We start from the raw sequence: 17,012 nt of genomic DNA, 5'->3' as shown, positions 1-17,012 counted from the left end.
TTCCATGATATGCTCTGCTATACTTTTCCTCATGGAGAATGAGGAATTTTTTATAAATGGTCTATCCGTTCTTTAAACCAAGACCTGCACTCGATGCATCTTTGAACATTAGTAATAGAATTTTAATGCCATTTATAACTTAAATTGCAATTTAAAATGTAGAAGCTTCTTAATAAGTAGGGGAATCAGTAACAGGAAAATGAGGTTCTGATTTCATTAGCTATAACTTGCTTAATTATTATTTTCACAACACCATACAGTATCTGTATTAGTACCCTGAGCAGCTTCAGAATTATGTAAAGCCTGATTTTTCCAGTTTTATGTATCTTCTAAGGCAGGAGTTTACATGAGTTCCTTTAAGGTACAGTCACAATTGTTTTCCTTGGCTCTGGCATTATGTATAGTATTATATTATGCGTATTTTTATTCTTGTGACAACTGCCTTATGTATCAGCTGTTCAGAGATCCAGCACCGTGGTGTGAGATGGATAGCCTGTTATTTTTCCCTTGTGTTGGGATTCCCACTCATTTCCATGGAAACCTGAGAATCTGGAGGAATACAGCATGGAAGTTACTGCTGTATTACAGTACTGTGCTGTTTAGAAGAGCAGACATCACCATGGTGCCTGTGAATACCAACATAGTTTTAGGACTGTCTGATTTTGTATTCTAAAGCCTGTATTTTAAGGGGATTCTTTTTTACAGTTATCTTTTATTCAAACTTAGTTTTACATCCTTCATGTGGTAAACACATCGTGCTATATACACAGATTCATTAACGCTAATAGAAAGGGCAGACATACATGTAAATGAATACATATCCGTATACATGTATGCTTTTACATATACATACAGACGTGTATATAAAATAAAAAAAATAATATCTTTAAGAGTATAAATGGTTTACAAAGTAATTGCAATGACTGTCACTTCAAAGGCTTTTCTTAGTCAAAAGCAAAAAAAAAAAACACATAGTGCTGTAGTGGGTTCCTGAATTGATAATGAAATATCTGTGAATAAGACTACATACACTTTTAAATGAAATAGCCTAAGAAATATGTCTTCTCCACTAAAATTCAGAAATGTAATTATTTAATTTCCCCCCTAAGCAGCTGGTGCACTACAAATTGTATAGACATCCAGCAGAGATGATGTGAAAAATAATTTAGTGAATAAACAAACATGAATAAACAGATCAGAAGGCAGAACTGATCAAGGCAACCATTTTGAGTATGACTCTCTCTGTGCTGTCTCTGTGCAACTTTTCAAATTTAGCTGATAACTCCTGGTAGTAGATAATGGCAATACACTTATTCTATGGTTCTATGGTGTTCTCCAACTTCTCCTAATAGTTGTTAGTCCTTCCTTTTATGTTTTAGCTGGAATATCTGATGTTTTGAAACGATCTGTCCGATGATACTCTATTATTGCTTCCACAAAAACACAGAGATTGGGGCATTATCACTGAAGGAATGTGAAAAGGTAATTTGCGGATGTCCAGTGTGATTAAAAGACAGTTTCTCCTTTTAACTGTTTATGCTGTGATTTACAAGAGGGTCTGAACTCTTGAAAGAGGGAAGAGCAACAGTGGTTGCAAAACTGCTATTTTATAAATTATCTATAGATGTCCTCAGTGATTTCAAATAACACTACTGAAAATATGGATTAAATACAAAGAAATTTAGCTACATCTGTATTCATTTATCTAGAATTTTCTACACTCTGGATTTCAGCTCTATGTGCCCCCTGATAAACACTACACATAAGGTGTAGGGACTTAGGTTCAGTTTAAGATTTGTGACTGCATCCTTTAGTCAGGCAGTGTCATAAGGGTACTATTGAGGGTTAACTTTGGAGAACTTTGAAAGAGAAAAATAGAGATTTACAGGAAGAATCTTCATCTCTGGCTTTAGCATGAAGAGGAGCCTGAAAGAAAAATGGTATCTAATAATATTAGATTCTTTTCTGAAAGACACCATTTGTTGTGTCTAACAGTTACATAAAAATCTAAGCTTTCAGTTAAAACAATGAACTTTGTAGGTCATGTGGCTGCACTTTATCTTTATGAATGTTGTAATTTACAGTTCTGTTTCAGTAGATCCATAATACGGGAGTAAATTAAAATCCCCGCAAAAGGAAAATCTGGATAAGTCTAAATGCACCATGAAGGTCTAGCTACAGGGGCCCACCTACTGACTCAGTTTCTAGAATTGCAAAGATACAGCTTTAAGAGAAATAAAAAAGCAAGACAGAAGTACTGTCTGTCTTTGAGACCACCTGGCACAGATGGCTGACTTAACAGAAAAAGCTCTGCTGTCCCAAAAACAGGGTGCCCGATCTTAACAAATCTATTGCTCATAATCTTTGTCCAGTGATTAGAGTCCTGTTTTGGCATGGGCCAAAATCATAGCTAGTTCATGCTTCTAATTTAAAACTATGATAATCAAGTACTTGTGTTTGAATCTAGTTAGTCATACTATTAATTTTACTAGCCAAAATTTCTGAGCCTTTTTGGAGTTGTGGTGAACAGTGGCCTTTGGAAGAAGATAAATTGCATAGATCTCTATTGATCTGTGGAGAAGCCTGATGCTTTTCTTCAAATAGAGCTTACCAAAAATATCCAACAAAAATATTCTGATATTGGCTTTCTTTGTAATTTTTACTGTTTTACTAGTCTCTCTTTTATTTTAATATTGTAGACAAGAGTACCAAATGAGCAAGAAAGAACTAAAATGTAGTATGCCTCTCCTTTGCTGGATTCCCTGTCAGGGGTTATTTTGCATAGGCTTCTCTCGCCCTAGTGTACCAGTTCTCTTATCTGAGCATCATATTTGTAGCTTATAAGAATGTAAAGTTACAGGTAGCACAGACATTACATTTTTAAACACATGTGGAAGTGTTACCTCCAGTATTATTTTACTGCATCAAGTGGCTGTCAAATGTTTGCAAAGTGTTTTTCTGATCTGCAGTTCACCTTCTGTTGAGAATGCACAATTAAGATGGAAAAAGAGAAATCTATGTCATTCATTGAACTTGTTATGAAGATGCAATCCCTGCCTATTTCTGCTAAATGAGTTGTGGAGTTTAAAAATGTTTATAATTACAGTGTGTAATTTTAGCTGCATTTCTCTTCATTTGGCTGCAGTATTAGAATAACTAGAATATCATCAATTTTCAAGGGCTATTGAAGAGTTTGTTCTAATATACTTAAGTTTTAAAATTATAAATACTTAGTTTATATGTTCAGGAATTTTATTTACTTAATTTTTTTTAATATAGAATTTATGTATATATATATATGTGTATATATATATATATATAGGTGTTATATTGAAGAATGTCTTGTCATTTAGTAAATGGGCAAAGAATGGCCACCCTCTTGATGAAGAACCTTCTCCTGACGTCCAGCCTGAACCCCTCCTTTTGCAGCTTCGTGCTGTATCCTTCCATTCTGTTGTTAGTCATGAGAGTGAGGAGACCAGTGCCTGAGCTGAGCTCAGTTGAAGTGTGTTTGAACATCTCAACTAATGCAATTTGAGCCGGGAACAGGAACGGGAGATGAGGTTCTTCTGACTTATTTTCTCATAAGAAAACAAGTTTCTGTATGATGTCATTCTATTTTGGAAATACTTCATTTTGGATTCTTAATATTAAGCTTTGCATATTTTTGAACTGTAAACTGCTGAAAAGGTCAGGGAGAAAAGCCTGAATAAGACTATCATGTCCAGACTTCTCTTAATCTTAGAAGGAGACTTTCTAACCTCTTTTAAAATTATTTTTTTCTATATTGAATCATTTCTTTCCAATATTCTGCTTTTTTTCCCCTTCAGTCTGAATAATACCTTGTTCAATTAAACAGAAAAATCTATTTTTGACAAGGCTATTTGTATTTCTCTATCTTTCACAACTCTGTCTCTCCATAGTGTTTTTGTCTTTAAATGTCTTCAGGCAGCTATAGCCAATCTCCAGCTAGATTTTTGCTGCTAGTGGCTTTCTTCTCTGTTTCCATGAAAACAGTAGGGTTCTGTCATGTAAAGTTCTTTTAGGATGTCTATTACCCACCTTTACCATAGTCTTAGGAAGTTATTCATCTAAATATGTCTGCTCAGCTTCAAAACATGAGTCTGTGTGTTCATCATTGTACCCGTACTTGTGGTGCTCTAGTGCACATGAGCAGTAATCGCAGTCCAGAACTTTTATTTTGCCAAATGCTGTACAAACATATGCATTGCCCCAGAAGACTTACAAATAAACAAATAAATATGTTTCAGTTTTAATGTCAGTGGGACATGGCATGTGTTCAAGAATCTGCATGGTACATTGCACAGTAGACTGGTATGATATAATCTAAAAAAGCATGCCCGTGCATAACTTTATTGGCACAGTGTATACTAGCATATTAGTTATATGATGCATTTCAGATATTTTTAACTGTTTCATTTGTAATATACATTTATGTTTGCATATTTAAAACTCGAGTTTGCATGCATGTTTTGTTTTAGCTTTCTGAGTATGTGACAGTTTTGCCTAACTGCATCATGTATCCACTCATACGGATGTACAGCTCAGAGAAATACTTCAGTATTATATCACTCTATGTCTGTGTAATATGTAGTGTTAATTGAATTCTTTTGATAATTCTTTGATCAAAAATGGACTTTTCATGTTTTGTTTTTTGTTCAGAAGGTCTTCTACAGACATGCTAGTGGTTGGTTTATGTAAAAGAGTATCATAAAATCACGAAAACAAGAATCACAGAATCATATGGGTTGGAGATCATCCAGTCCAACTCTGTGCTAAAGCATGAGGAGGGAAAAGCCTTTTTAGTGCTGCAAGTTTTATAAAGACAGATTCTCCTGCTGTTGCTAGCTGTGTTCTTTTCCATAGGTGGAAAGAACAAACAATTTTGGATGTTCTGCTTCCCTGTCTTGGGGAGTTAATAGTTTATCTGCATTTGCTAACATTCTCTCACCCAGACAGCACAGTATCACAGAATCACACAGAGTCACAGGATTGCAGGGGCTAGAAGGGAAAACAAGAGAAATCAAGCAGAGCATGGCTGAGCAAGGACTTGCTGGCCACGAGTCTGGTGGCCTTCTGCAATGGAGTGATGGTATCAGTGGTTAAAGAAATGGCACCTGGACTTGTGCAGGGCTTTTGCCATGTTTCCTGCATGACATCCTTATCACTAAACTGGAAAATTTGGATTTGAAGTCTGTGCTATTCATTGGATCAAGAGTCACAACCAGAGGGTTGTGGTCAGTAGCTCTGTGTCCAGGTGGAGGCTGGTGATAAGTGGTGTCCTCCAGGGATCCATCTTGGCATGAGTGCTCTGCGATGTCTTTCTCAAAGATATACATGATGGGATTGAGTTGTACCTTCAGCACGTTTGCTGATAATACCAAGACAGGTGGTGCAGTTGATGTGATACCAGTAAGGGATGCCAACCAGAGAGACCTGAACAGGCTTGAAAAGTGGGCCTTTGTGAACCTAATGAGGTTCAACAAGCCAAGAGCAGGGTATTGCACCTGAGTTGGGACAATCTCAGATATGTGAACAGACTGGGAAAAGAATCCCTTGAGAGTAGCCCTGCTGAGGGGGTCCTGGTTGATGAAAATCTGGACATGACCTGGAAGTGCATGCTTGAGCCCGGAAGTAGTGTCCTGGGATGCATCAGAAGAGGACTGGCCAGGAGGGAGGGGGAGGTGATTGTCCCACTCTGCTCTGCTCTCATGAGGCTTCATCTGAAGTACTGTTGTCCAGGCCTGGAGCTCCCAGTGCAGGAAAATGTTGAGCTGTTGGAGCAGGTCCAGAGGAGGACCCGAAAGATGGTTCAAGGGCTGGAGCACTTCTCTATGAAAAAAGATTGTGGAAGTTGGACTTATTTTACTGAGAGAAGAGAGGCTCTGGAGAGAACTCATTGCAGACTTCCAGAACTTGAAGGAACATATAAACAGGTGTGAGAATGACTTTTTACATGGTCTGATAATGCTAGTGATAGGACAAGGGGAATTACTTTAAGCTAAAAGAAAGGAAAATTAGTTTTTATGTTAGGTGCAAATTCTTTACCAGAGGATGGTGAGTCACTGGAATAGGTTACCCAGGGAGGCTGTGGATGCCCCATCCCTGGAAGTGTTCAAGACAAGGTTGAATGGTACCCTGAGCAGTCTGATCTGGTGGTTGGCAACCCTGCCCATGGCAGAGGAGTTGGAACTATATGATCTTTAAATTCCCTTCCAACCTAAGCCATTCTGTGATGCTATGTGTATAAGAAGTATTGCACATACATACTTGAGTGTATCTTTTTAGGTTTATCTTTGTTCCTCAAGGATAAACGGGGCAATCTTTTTATGCAGAATTTACGTTTTCAATTCAGTCTTTTCACCAAGCTGTCTAAACAAAACCTAATGATGCAATTTCCCATTTTTACAATATGTATCATGGAAATAAAGCCTTTACACCATTGGTTGTGAGCAGATGATGGTGTAAGAGGACAGCATATCACAAAACTGACACTAGGCATGCAGAATTATAATTTTGAAAGCCTCAGTTTTAATACTAATATCCTAATTCCATTATCATAGTAACAGATTCTTTCCCTCTGTTCTGTGAGTAACTGTATTACCTTAAGTCATGAGGCAGGAGACAAATCTCAACTGAGGGCAGAATACAAGCAGTTCTCCCTATTTGTTTTAATTGATTTGAATTACAGTATCATCAAAATTTGTTCTGGATCTTAAAACACCTTCAGACAGGATAAACTTCTGAAGCATGAAGTCTCTTTTGTTCCTAGTTGAGAAAAACTATATTTTTCAATTTGTTTTAAAAACAACTTTATACAAAATAAGAGAAATTACAGGTACTCCAATATCACAGTTGTTGTAAGAAAGGAGAAAGGACAGAAAAATATAATGCACTGTGCCCTTGCTGCTAAGATGATCGCCTTCTTGACTGCATTAGGCAGAGTGTCACCAGAAGAGATGTGATCCTTCCCCTTTGCTCAGCACTGGTGAGGCCACACCTGGAGTGCTGTGTCTAGTTCTGGCCCCACAGTGCAAGAAGAGCATGGACATGTGGTCCAACACAGAGCCACCAAGATAACCAAGGGATGGGAGCACCTCTTATATGAGGAAAGGCTTAGGGAGCTGAACTTCTCAGTTTGGAGAAGTGGAGGCTCACAGGGATCTCAGCAATGTCTATAAGTACCTGAAGAGACAGTGAAAAGAGGATCAAGCCAGGCTCTGAAAATAAAATAGTGGTGCCTAGTGCCAGCAAAAGAGGTAATGGGCACAAACTGAAACAGAGGAGGTTCAACTTGAACCCCAGGAGCACTTCTGTGCAGTATGAGTGCTGGAACACTGGCTGCTCAGCCTGTGGAGTTTCCTCCTTGGAGATCTCCAGAAATCTGGGCATGGTGCTGGGCACCCTGCTCTGGGCATCCTTGCTGGAGAAGGGGCTAGGCCAGATGGACCCAGAATATCCTGCCAACCTCAGCCAGTCTGCGATTCTGTAATTGTGTTATGTGTAAGTCTTGGGCAGAGATTTACAAATTAGCATTCACTATTGCTTTCTTCTGGTCTCATTTTTTTGTGTGTGTTTTGAGTATAGTGTAGTATTGTTTTAGGGTTAAAAGTATGCAAGGTGTTGAACAACTGAAGTAGGTGCTCATTTTATGCAACAGCTGCAGTAATCTGTGATCCAGTTTAATGTATGCTAATTATGTTAGCAGTGCTATGATTGATATTTTGCTTGTCTCCCTTATTAATTTATCAACTGTTGCATTTCTAATAGCTCTAAGCTATTTATAACATAACCTTTGATAAAGATATGCACACTAACAGCAACAAACATTTCTGATTCCATGTGGTTCTGAGTTAGTTGCCATCACTCTAAATAGGCAAAAGCTAGATAACGGAAAAGAGTTTTCACTGTTTTGAAGTAGTGAATGAGAAAGAAAGGATGCTAATGTTTACTTAATACCAACAACGATTGGCTAGTCTTAACAGATTATTGTTTTACTATCCTGTTTTTATTGTAAAGACTGATAATCTACTGAACTGTAAGGGCTCCATGGTGGTCTACATGTGTTTTTAGATTTTTTTTTTAATGAGGCTTCCATGTTGGCTTCCATGAAACACTTCTGATTTTTTGTGTTGTACATACCCACTAGACTTAACATATACTTAGTTCACTAGAGTTAACATAAGTTTAATCAAAATCTTAAGGTCCCATCTTTTTAATAATGTTTTCAATTCACATGGTGCCTTGGTCTGTTTTTTTTTTAATCTGAAATGCTCACAGTTTTCTTCAGTTATTGTCAGTCTGAATCAGTGCCACTGTTGTCTACTGTGGGTGCAATACTGGATCAGCAAACTTTAGCATACAAATCACTTACGGTGTATTTATAGTGAATTTATAGTGAATTTTAGTTACTAGATGCCACATTTAGAATCCTAGTATCCTAGTTTTTATACGCACACAAACTACATGCATGTCTGCTGTCGCATAATTACATTCACTGATACCTATTTGCACACGCTGTGACTTGGCTGACACAAAGGCCCATTGTAGACATCTCTGATCACACGTATTTGTGTAAGTTCCTCAGTGAAAAACATTATACGTGAGCATCCTAGATAAGCTTAAATTGTGTTCAGAGCTCATCTATCTTCTCCTTGGCTTCAGAAGAATGAGTGTTTTTATATATTCCCTATTCAAAAGGTGAATCAATTGAAGGCAAACCAACAGATTCCTCAATTTAATTACAGGCTCAAATAATGTAGGTCAGTTCTGAAGGGCAAATCCAAACCTGATTAAAAACATGCACAAGATAAGCAAACAGGCAACATTCTTACTTCAGTAGCCCAGTTCCCTCTTCAGGGGACAAAGTCCTTCACTCGCTGTGACAGAGCTGGAAGTGAAATTTGTCAAGCAAAGTGGGGCAGATAAAGTCTTTGTTTCCCCTCTCATTTTCTGCAATGATCATTTGGTTTACAGCTCCTAAGAATTATAGCTCTTACAACTCTGCTGCTGGCTGAACTGTGGGGACATATCAGTGGCTTTATTGTTTCTACAGAGCTGTAAGCTCTTTTGTAAGTGGCTTGCCAGGCACAACCCTGGTAGGTGTGATCAAAGGGCCTCTAGGCCTGAACTGAATGTGGGTGATTCAGACTAGCAAAGAGGTTGAAACACAGCATGACAATGATTACAGTCATTACGAGATACAAAGCGGAAGCAAAAACCCTGAAGTTATCACCACTTTGACCTGAATTTCCATGATTGTGCTTTGGCTTTTCCTTCAGTAGTCTAAGTCCTGTTTATGATGATAGGTACAATATTACGTGTTCCCCAATGCTGTTGCAGGTTATTAGAGTGTTCCACAGTTGTTTTGTTCTCTTAGGATTTAATGATAATTTGAGAATGTGTAGTGCTAATACCTTGTATGAGTTTTATAAATGAGGCTGGGTTATATGGCCTTTGAAAACAGTTACATTTCAGCCAATAAAATAAGCACTTACAGTAATAGATCTTCTAAATTTTAGACAAATAGAAATATGTATACTTTCATTTGGTGTGCTGTACTCAAAAGTCCATAATGTATTTTTATTTATATTAAGTAAATGTGTATTTACATGTTGATGCTTATTCAGAACATAGACTTCTGTGAAATTCATCTAACTCTTAGATTCATAAACTCATTGAATTATGCAGGTTGGAAAAGCCCCCTAAGATCATCTAGTCCAACCATCTCCACAATGTCCACTCCCATCAAGGTCTCCCTGCTGGGACAGGTATTAATGTTTAAACCCTACGAGCTAAATGTAAACCTGTATTTTGGAACATATATCCCCCACACGTACATGTGTGCACAGCTGGACAGGATTCCCCTAGTCCCGCAGCCCATCCCTGTGCTCTCACTTGTAGAGAGACACAGCTGCTCCCATGCCAAGGGTTGCCTCTTAGACCCACTCACTCCCTAGGACACTGTCTGCTCACCAGTTCATCCAGCTTGGTCTTCGCTAGTGATTACACTTGCCCTCCCACCTACATTTATTTCCTTCAGCCATTAGCAGCATGGGCACGCCTGTCCTCTAGCCTGTGGTCTGACCCCAACTGCTGCACTCACATATGGTGCAAATTTGGTTCAGAATCTCCATCAGCAAATTAAATTGCATTCTGTCTCTCATTTCTTGAAGTTCACAAAGGCTTCAGCTGCTTGTCTACCCACTTTAGAAGTATCATGATATGCTTTTGTTCATGACCACAAGAAATAATGGTTCAGAATATTTTTTGGTCTATTTTTTCTGTTTCTTCCCATAAATATTACACTCAGTTTTAATCTGTACTTCTTCTACCTGCTTCCCTGACTGGTATACCAGTTCTCTCTTATTTTATTTCATTAATATAAGGTCCTTGAATCAAGAACTGTGCTTTTGAGTGTGTAGCTCCAGCATTAAGAAGCACAGATTCTTGTTTGAGCCTATCTATAGGGTTGAGATAAGAATTGTTATGGCAACAGCAAAACCTTCATAACATTCTTTTCTTCATATATGAAAAATTATATAATCTTTCTTCAGTCAGAAATGCTTATATATAGGATGATAAAAATCAACATGACTGAAGTTCTTGAGACTTCAGTATTGCATGGTCCCTGTTAGCACACACACTCATCATCCTTAATACTAGCAAAGAAGCATCATGGAACAGAAACACGCTTGAGGACTTGCAAAGGAGATACAGTGTGCTTGTATTCCACCTTCACTGTTGAGCAAGCCTCTCTTCTCAGTCGCATGAGAAGGCCTGGGGTAGGTCATAGATTTGAAATTAGGCATTAGGACTTGGTATCTGATGATGAATTTTTTGAGGACAAAACTGCCATAGGAATTTCGGGGAGTTTGAGTTGCTGAATTGTGTAGACATATTCCAAATTTCCCTGATAGAAATTTTAAATATATGTAGGCTTATGTCCCAAAGCCTACTCAGTGATTATATCCAAAGCATCTTTAGGGAGCTGCAGATTGAAGAATCTTCTCTCCAGGTGCTAAAGATCCAGTGCTATTTCTCCCTAACTGTAATTTACCATTCTACTTTCTCATCCTTCATATCTATCAATTTGAAAAAGAAAAAGAAAAAAAAAAAAAAAAAACAACACCAAAACACTAGTAAAAGAAGAAATGTTTGAATGAGTTGTGTGCAGTTTGGCTTTTTTTTAACTCTAAATGATAGGAAGCCATTGAGAAATACCTGAAGGTGTTTCCTACCATCCCTCCAGAATATTTCAGTTAATCCTAAACGTGTTTCTTTGCAAAAGGAATATGTGGTGAACATGTGAGTTTACCAAAAGTAAAATTTATTCAGTTCTGCATCTACAGATTCAGGTACAGCTAACAGTGTTCATCTGAAAGTAGATGGATAGAATTCCTTCTCTGCACTACAGCAGGAGAATGAGTCATATGCAAAGTTAGAGAGCAAGTCCCAAGGATATGTTCTGTTTTCTGCAAGAAGGACTGTCCTTGATATTAATAAATGTTTGCACAAAGGAGTAATTTATGTTCTAGCCATCAATTTCATCACATGCTTATTGTGTCCATTTGTAATGCATTCCCTTAACTTCTTTTATCTTCATAAACTTTCCCCTTGCGTACTTCTTTAAGAGGATCTAACTGTATGTTGATGTCTTTGTAAGGGAAAGGTTAAAATCTGATAATTGTTTATAAAGCTTGCTGTTTTACTTGAAAAGGGTGTTTTAAAATATTTGAACTAAATTTCAGATGTCTACACCAAGAAAGCACCTAGGTTGATGGAAAAAGGGTCTGAAAGGATGAGGAAATTGCTTTCTCTTTTTCCTGACCTTTCCTTAAGCGCTCAAGTATCTTCTAAATGTGACTTTCTTTCCTACATTTTTTTTCTCTGTTTTGTCTTGTAGATTCAATCATCAAAAATAAGTGCATTAAACATTTGGGTGAATCTTTCAAGTTTTCTGTGAAAATCAAGATCCTGAGTAAGAGGATTGAAATACTGAGAACAGATTTCAAAGGACTGACTATGCATATAGAGTGATAACGGGATACGAGAACTGTACCAGAAGTCTTGTTAAAGTTGAGGTAAATGGCATCTACTGCTTGTCTTTCATCCACAAATGCAGCTATTTTGTCACAGAATGCAATTACTTTACAGGACTGGGATTAGTAAGGCATAAGTGAAGGGTCAAATATTGTTAGTTTTTATTTTTTTATTATTTTTTATTTTTATTTTATTATTGTCAGTTCAAGCTTAGTATATGCTACTGAAACTTGGGGAAGAGGGAGATCTGTTGGAGCATATTGTTATAAGCATTGCATCTCTAACTCTGGAATTAGGAAGCTCTGCATTGACTTCAGGGGTCAGATCTCTAGAAGTAAAGATAGTAAGATTTTGTGTCATGTGCAAAGTTAAAGTTTTATACATACACAATGAGAACAGGGTTACATTAGCTTGATCTGCACATATATCCAACATCTTCACCTTATTTTTCCCTTCTGCTTAATGGTAGCATTTCCAGATGAAATGATATATCTATGGCCATGTTTGTTCAAATAGTTTATAATTGCAACTTATTTTAAATTGGAAAAAAAAAAAAAAAAAAAAAAAAAAAAAAAAAAAGCCTAAATCTTGGGTCATTCAGTGTAGTTACACACACAATCATAGAATGGCTAGGGTTGGAAGGGACCTCAAGGATCATGAAGCTCTAATCCCCCTGCCATAGGCAGGACCACCAACCTCTACATTTAATACTGGGCCAGGATGCCCAGGGCCCATCCAACCTGGCCTTGAATGCCTCCAGGGACAGGGCATCCACAACCTCTCTGGGCAGCACCTCACCACTCTCTGTAAAGAACTTCCCCCTGACATCCAACCTAAATCTTCCTTTCTTCAACTTAAAACCATTTCCCCTTGTCCTGCTGTTATCTGCTCTTTCAAAGTGTTGACTCCCCTCCTGGAAATCAGTGCGTACTGTGCGCATTTGCAGACCCCGGTCAAGTAAACATTCTTAATTTTCCCTTGAATAAATTATATTCTGAGTTTTGAGTAATGTATCAAAATTTTTTAGACTCCATCTTATTGCTTTGATTCTTTTCTGACTTTTCTCAGTATTCAAATACCCTCTGTGAGGTTGCTTCTCCGAACAGTTCAATCAGTTCTGTTAGATACTGAGTGTGTCTGTCTTAATGCAAATTAGAATATGTTATTTATGGAATAAGCTGTATATCAGGAATAGATGAATCGCTTCTGAAGCATTTCATTATAATAGCAGTACAATAGCAAGCTTGGGAAGGAAAAAAAAAGAAAAAATCCTGATTTAAGGCTCTTAGCTTCTTCATGTCTTTTCAGACCTCCAATGAATTACAGCTATAGTGAAACTGGAATACTTCACTAAGCACATGTTGGCTGAACTAGTTTTGGAACTTCAGACTGAACCTCTAATGCTGCATGCCTTTAGCAAGAAATTCAGAGAAACTGACAATTTTAACAAGGAGGATCATTTTCTGGTCTACCTGTCTGCTGGGAAAGAAAGTCTGAATTACCTCCTTGCTAGTGAGCAAAACTTGCCATTTGTCCTGGAGTAGAGCCCAAAGCTCTGGATCCTTCACAGTTGGCAGCCCTGAGGAAGCGCATATGGTAGCTATATGAGCATAGCTAGATAGGTAAAGTGGTGTTGACTGTAGAAACTTTTGGGAGCTTAGTTGCAGCTAAAGTGTGATAAGACTCACAGGCTTAAATCTATATACTGAAAAGTCTCCAACAGGGCATCAAGCAAGCTAACAGAAAAATAGGTATATGGTTTTGATGAAAATTTCCCCTCTGTTATCAGAGTTGCTGACCATATATGAATACCTCAGTGGCTTTCTGGAAAATTCTTATAGCCTTAAAGGTTGAGCAGCTACAGATCACATCGTGCCCTTTAGCTAAAGCAGTAATTGCTCATGCTTGTCTGGCAGTCCAGATCCTCTTCACTATTATTGCCTTGCAGATTATGAACTTCAGTCTTTCAAGTATGGCCTACATTCTTTTTTCAGAGATACAGCATGTTGGAATTGGCATTTTCTTTAGATGAGTTAGATCTGCCAGGCAGTTCAGGCCAGTATATGTATTTGGCCTGTCTCCAACATTGTTTATCACTCCATTAATTTTTGCACTATCTGCATATTTCAGTGACATATAAACTTCCAGAGAACTGGTGACGATACTGAATATTATAGGGCTGGAACTGTGAGATTATATTTGAAAGACTCTCACTAAATATTCAGTTTTAATTTTTACAATCATTTTGTAAACAAACTTTTTACACAAAATATTTTGGGTGTTTTTTTTTTGGAGAAATATTTGTTAACCGTTATAAATATGCTGATGTTACAAATATTTATTATCTGAATATTGAATAAGAGAGTGTGAAATGTTTAAAAGGTGTTCAAGTACATGATATTCTAACGTTGCTACCTTTGTCAACAAATTTAGAAATGACATCAAAAAGCAGTTCCAAGTGTTCCTGACTACAAATTTTCCATGATAAAGTGTTGACTGGTGCTGATTATGTCATTATCTTGAATCTTATATCAGTTCTTATATGATGTTACTAAGGGTCAATTTCAGTAAAATTTATTAAGTGTGCCACGCCATTCTTTAAGCGCTTACTAAAGTTTGGTTTAGAGTGCTACAGTTATGTTTATTTCAGAATTTTTCTTCAGTTCACAAGCATTTCCCAAATATTGCAGTATTGTTATTTATCAATAGAAGTGTCTTGGAGAGCCATCAGTCCTGTTTGGGACTGCAATTTTAAAATGATAAATGCTTGCTCTTTGTTACTTTTAATTTCGGGGGTTTATTACTACTAGCATTTAATTATCTCCAAATTAAAATATATATATATTTTTGTATATGTGCTGGTATTTATTCACTGAGATTAGATTCTGATTCTGTACATAATAAATGTACTTGTCTTAACTGCCTGTATCCTAGTGACCACAATTTTTTTTATTTTTAATTCACTCAAAAAAATTGAGCTTAATATAGAATGTTTCTGTTTGTTTGTTTAATATGAGAAAATCTGCATGTGAAATAAATGGAGGTTGGACTCCATGACCTCTTGAGGTCCCTTCCAAACTCTACAATTCTCTGATTCTGTGATTCTGTAATATGCAGAATAACGTAAATGTGAAAATTGTGAGGAAGTTTGCATTTCTATGAGCTGATAGTAGGCCTTGGAGCAGAATACTGGTCCCTGGCCATGGAAATTCCAGCAGTGCATTCAGGGCTTCCTATGGTAGAAGGTAGGTGTCATGTAGAATTTCAAGGAATTGCTCCCAGAATCAAACATTGAATACATTGGGGTGGAAAGATTGAAGATTTGATATGACAGAGTATTGAAGAGCTGTGAGTGAACATATAAATAAAATTCCATTGCCTAAATGTAGATACCTACTGTCCTTTGAGATGTCCTAGAACATCCAAGACATGCGTTGTCATATATGAAAAGTCATCTAGGTCAGAAATACAGGTTTATGCCTTTCTGGAGGAACATCAGACTATATAGGATACATATGAGAATTTAAGATAATCCTGCATGCAGCTTTTTCAGTCGTTTTTTCACTTCTTCAACCTGATTGTAGATCTGGATTATGTGGGTTACATGGGGGCTTTTCCAACTTAGTGACAGGATGAGATGAAATGGCTTTTAACTGGAAGAGGGTAGATATTAGGAAGAAATTCTTCTGTGAGGGTGGTGAGACACTGGAACAGGTTGCCCAGAGAGTTTATGGATGCCCCTTCCCTGGAGGAGTTCAAGGCCAGGCTGGATGGGGCTTTGAGCAACCTGGTCTAGAGGGAGGTGTTCCTGCCTATAGCAGGGGGGTTGAAACTAGATGATTTTAAAGAACCTTTCCAACCCAAACCATTCTATGATTCTATGATTCTATGACTGCCAGCATAGTTAAAAGCAAACTCCGCACTCTTGAGTTAGCTTGTTTAGATTTTGAAGGACGCACTAATCTATCTCATGGTGTGCCCCTTCTTAACAGGGGCAGCATTTCTATGTTCTGTTTTTAATAGTTCTTTCAGCTAGATAATATTTTCTAAACTTTTTTAAAAAACATATTAGGCTAAAGATTAAGTAACTCCAATTTTGGTGTCCTCACGTAGCCTTATGCATTACAGGAGTTAAAGAATGGTACTGTTTTCTTGTTAGTGAAATGAACAGTATCATCATCTGATGGCTAATTTTTACATTCCAGAGATGCTATTATGTGCTTTGACAGGGCAACTTGAAAATCTTGTTTCTTACACAGAAATTTCTGTTAACTGGACTTACAGGGTCATTTGTTTCATGTCAAGGACTGATGGGTTGGGACTAAACTGCACATTGTGTGCACACCTCCACAACCCTCCTTCTTTGGTGGTCCCTGTGAGGTAATGGCATAAACCTGCTACAGAATCCTTTTGGCCTGGATATATAGGTCTCCTTTGAAAGGAAACCATCATTGTTCATTTTTGTTTTCATTGTTTGTTTAATATTTTCTTGACAGAAATTGCAAGTGACGCACATTCACTGTGCAAGAGGAATGCAGGAGGTCCTTGAATATTTTGAAACCCAAGTTCAAAAACTGTGTGTGGAATTAGGACATACAGTTGAGAGTCATCAAAGTGTGAACTCAAGATATAGAATAGACACAGATTGTGTTCAGTTTTGGCATCGTAGTGGGTATCCAGATGCATGACAGGTATCTTGGAGTCAACAGAAAGCTATACAGTGGAGGCAGAGGTGCCTGCAGATTGATTGAGCCTGTGCTAAAGCTATACCTCTAGATGATGAGAGGGCTTGTTCCCTGAGCTCTAAAGGCAATGCTGAGTGGGTGAAGTTCAGTTACTCAGGCATAGACAGCAAATGTCATTTCTGATACCAGAGGTTAAAACATATACAGAGAGTCAACAAATACAGCAGAGGACCTGCATGTGCCCTTTTGTATTTTTCTGGACTG

At 37.6% G+C, this 17,012-nt stretch overlaps 1 protein-coding gene across 6 annotated transcripts in view; it reads left to right on the top strand.

The window, feature by feature from the left end:
- The window catches only part of MYT1L (myelin transcription factor 1 like), a 300,604-nt gene that overhangs the window by 158,151 nt on the left and 125,441 nt on the right, over positions 1-17,012 (top strand). For all 6 annotated transcript variants that reach the window (XM_090136335.1, XM_090136340.1, XM_090136339.1 and 3 more), the window contains one exon: positions 11,927-12,104. The gene's annotated coding sequence lies outside the window, so the exon portion shown is untranslated. The remainder of the gene's footprint in view (positions 1-11,926; positions 12,105-17,012) is intronic.

Source organism: Phasianus colchicus, chromosome 2, assembly GCF_987193195.1.
Source record: "Phasianus colchicus chromosome 2, bPhaCol1.hap1.1, whole genome shotgun sequence".
Taxonomy (NCBI): Eukaryota; Metazoa; Chordata; class Aves; order Galliformes; family Phasianidae; genus Phasianus; species Phasianus colchicus.
This window is presented reverse-complemented; position numbering and strand designations above follow the sequence as displayed.